The sequence below is a fragment of the Schistocerca serialis genome, chromosome 4, assembly GCF_023864345.2.
Source record: "Schistocerca serialis cubense isolate TAMUIC-IGC-003099 chromosome 4, iqSchSeri2.2, whole genome shotgun sequence".
In the NCBI taxonomy this organism is placed as follows: Eukaryota; Metazoa; Arthropoda; class Insecta; order Orthoptera; family Acrididae; genus Schistocerca; species Schistocerca serialis.
In genome coordinates, this window is record NC_064641.1 from 840676490 (window position 1) to 840680220 (window position 3731).

General features: G+C 43.2%; 1 non-coding gene across 1 annotated transcript; it reads right to left on the minus strand.

The window, feature by feature from the left end:
* Positions 1-749: 749 nt before the first annotated feature.
* On the minus strand, positions 750-824 carry Trnat-ugu (transfer RNA threonine (anticodon UGU)). The gene has a single exon. It is a non-coding gene; the product is annotated as a tRNA-Thr (tRNA).
* Between the last annotated feature and the right edge of the window lie 2907 nt (positions 825-3731).

A 3731-nucleotide genomic window follows, 5' to 3' on the forward strand; every position in this document is an offset into this window, starting at 1 on the left:
TTATGTATACCATTTCGAGCGTCCTGGGATGTTGCCCATTGTAGAGACTACAGCTTATTGAATCTCGACGACACCACTGGAGCATAAATCTCGCTTGACCCCAAGTAACGCTCTAAACGGGTCTCCCGGAAGTTTCCATTCCTGTCTGCGGCCCAGTATTTTCTGGCACTGACGCGCCACCTGCATCCCGCCTTTGCAGCACACACAACGGAGCAGCGGGCCTTTCCGCGCTATGCCGCCGCGCAGAGAGGTGCTGGCAACGGTCGGTTTCTCGCAGTCCATGGGTCGCAGAAGGCTCGTCTGCTACATTTAGTCGGCGAGCCTCGTTCCCCACCATTTGGTTCAGCCGTGACAGCCAACGGCTTGTGAAATCAGAACCTCGCCCCCACCTCCTGCCTCCGCCCTCGCACTGTGCGCCTTCATCTGTCTGCAGCCTCTCTCCCAGCAGCCGCATCTGGCGCTCCCGTGTTGTGTGCTTTTTTCTTTTTTTCCTCATTCACTTCACCATTTCTCTCACTCTCTCTACTGCATATACGTGGTTTACCTCGAACACATACACACAAACATACACACACACATACACCCACCCACCCATACACACACACACACACACACACACACACACACACACGCACGCACGAACGCACGTGCCACACTCAAGCATTTATGGATCTGAAATGATAATTAAATAGACACCCTAGCTGCAAGCAGGCGTTGATACACTTCATTGGGGACATGCTGAAAATGTGTGCCCCGACCGGGACTCGAACCCGGGATCTCCTGCTTACATGGCAGACGCTCTATCCATCTGAGCCACCGCGGGCACAGAGGATAGTGCGTCTGCAGGGACTTATCCCTTGCACGCTCCCCGTGAGATCCACATTCCCAACATGTCCGCAACACTACATTCGTAGTGCGCCTAATAGATGTTTGCCCATCATACTCATTACTCGTGGCAGATTAATCTACGATCTTGGGCATTAGACCCAGTCGTTTTGAAATTAAAATCAGAATTAAAACTGACGTTTCGATCGTCTTTACAACGATCCACCACAGGGTGACTAAGTTGCTGGCTTCTCGAATGGATTTCCGTATATTCCGTCGTATTTTGTTGACGCGTGACCACTGTGATCCCTTTTCAAAAAGTTGATAAGCTTCGCTACTTCCGAATTTTCGCTACCTAAGGCTGCATATAAGCTATAATTTCAGTATTAATGGCGTGAAAAATTCTCCTTTCTACATGATTTGACCAATTAATGATCTGACTGTGTTAGTGAAGTAAGTCCTAGTGGCGAACTTTCGTAGTGCAAGCAAGTATACAGGGTGGTTAAACTGCCCTTGCCCATGGGCTTTATGCAACCCGCAACAACTGTAAATATCACGTGCCAATTTTCAAATTCTGTCGCTCGCTGCACACAAACTCTTAATCCTACAGAACAGGACCTTGTTCAACAAAAGACTACACAAGTGACCTTGAAAAGCATTTTTCTTGAATAACTAGAAAATGGTGACCTCCAGCGAAAACGTATCACAGTGCCAAATATAACTAGACTACATTTCGTACAAAAATGTGGTGTTCATCATTTCTGTAAGACTAATACCTTGCCCAAAGTGAGTGAGAAATTACGAAAATCTTGCACATGCTTTTTGAAGCCATTGTGGGTTACATAAAACCCATAGGTAGTGGCAAATGGATCACCTTGTATAACCTTATATGTGTTAAACTGAGACAAAATTGCATCTAAGGTCTTTAGAAGTTCTAATGCAGCTCATGTGAAGGCGTAATTTCTCATACAAGAAGCATGTGCGATGTAAATGGAACTGCCGTTTGTATGGTCTGACATCTAATGACATAAGAATGAATTGGTGAAATTTAGGCTAACGTCTCGAAATATTCATTAGTACAACACTGCCGCGTGGTATCTAAGTCCTCCTCGGGTTCGACCTCCTGAATTGATATTGCCTGCCAATCACCTGCTAGAGTATCACAATAAAAAAGCGTCCAATACAGCCACCCCTCCACAGGTAACTTGACTGTGAACGGTCTGATGACGTTGAAAGCCGTCTATTAAAGAGGCTTTCATTGAGTAGGTTCCTCCGTGAGATGACAATCACTATGCAAGGGCTACACAGTTCTCTGCAGTTCGCGATTTCACTTAATTGGATTGTAAATATTTATAGTGCAATGGATCTTCTGAAGGTAGATTGTTTATAGTAATCTGTGCTTTCACCGACAAATACTGAGAACAGAGGCTACAGGAGCACATGTGCAAGTGACCCTAATACTTCGTATAAAAGAATTATTTCGTGAGAAAGTAGGTTTTAAGTTAATTTCAGTTACTGTTTAAAACGATCATGGAAATTCCTGAACCATACGTACAAATGTGCATAATAGCACCACGTGATCGTACAAATACCATACATTCACAAAAGAAGAAACGAACCCAACACCCTGTTAATACACGGTGTTCAAAAAGTCTCTCCGCAGTGCCGTATGGTTGTTCGCCTGCCTGGGTTACTTCCCTTCAAGTGGACTCTCCCAATATTCCATTACGTGAAAATTTGAAAGTAAAAATGAATATTCAGTAAATAAATAACTTGTATTTCACTGAGTTTCATTTCGGTGTATTCACAGCGGCATATGGCGTGCGCGGCTAACAATCATACGGCACTGCAGAGAGAGTTTTTGAACACCGCCTACTATTAGTTGGTGATCTATATACACAGATGACATAATTACAGACTGATATTAATCCTTTCATATTCGGACAATGATTCGATCTGAACAAAGAAACCAAACATTACACACATGAATACACGTCTGCCACTATCGTTATTGTTATTATTATTACTATTATCACGACCGGTCGTAGCAGCAATAATGGTACAAATATTGACAGTATTAACTTTATTAATTCATGTTATTACTTGCTCACATTGCCGTTGTAGACAGTTAAATCATACTAATACTCATTGCACATTAAAACTGTTATTTCTTAGGGTAGGGTGAAAAAGGTGTTTATGTATGAAACCCTGCTCCGATGTAAGCGAGGGCCTGATGGTCCTAATTAGACCAAGTATAATAAATAAATAAAATAAAAAATTAAATAATCTGAACTTTTACTAAGATATCGGCGTGCAGTACGATGTAAATACCGTGTCTAGCTGCAAGCGAAGCGAGAAAGGAAGAAGGCGTAAATGTGCATTGTCCGAATGTACGAGGGCAAGGTGAACTCCACACTAACCGCCTAGCGACCTGATTGGTTGATAAGGCTCTGCCTTTAAAATATTGCTTACAAATATGCTCCATAACTAAACATAAACCTGTGCTTGCATTCGAAAGCATGGACAACGTAGCCTTTGGATCGTGATTCTGATCACGCGGAGGAATCCACTCAATGAAAGACTGTTTAACAGACGGTTTTCAACATCATTAGGCCTTTCAGAGTCATCTGTGGAGTGGAGGCTGTATTTGACGCTTTTTTCTTGCGATAATGTATCAGGTGATTGGTAGGCAATATCGATTCGTACCCGAGGAGCACTTCGATACCACGCAACAGTTCTCTTGGGTCCGCTGCAGTAACAGTTGAAATGTCTGTTTGAATAGCAGTTCTAGTTTACAAATCAAACGGCCTAATGTCCAAAATGAAATTATTTGATGCGACACTGTCCGTGGGTGCTCTCGCGCTTATCATCTTCTCAGTTGTTCAATAATATTGCGGGTAACAACT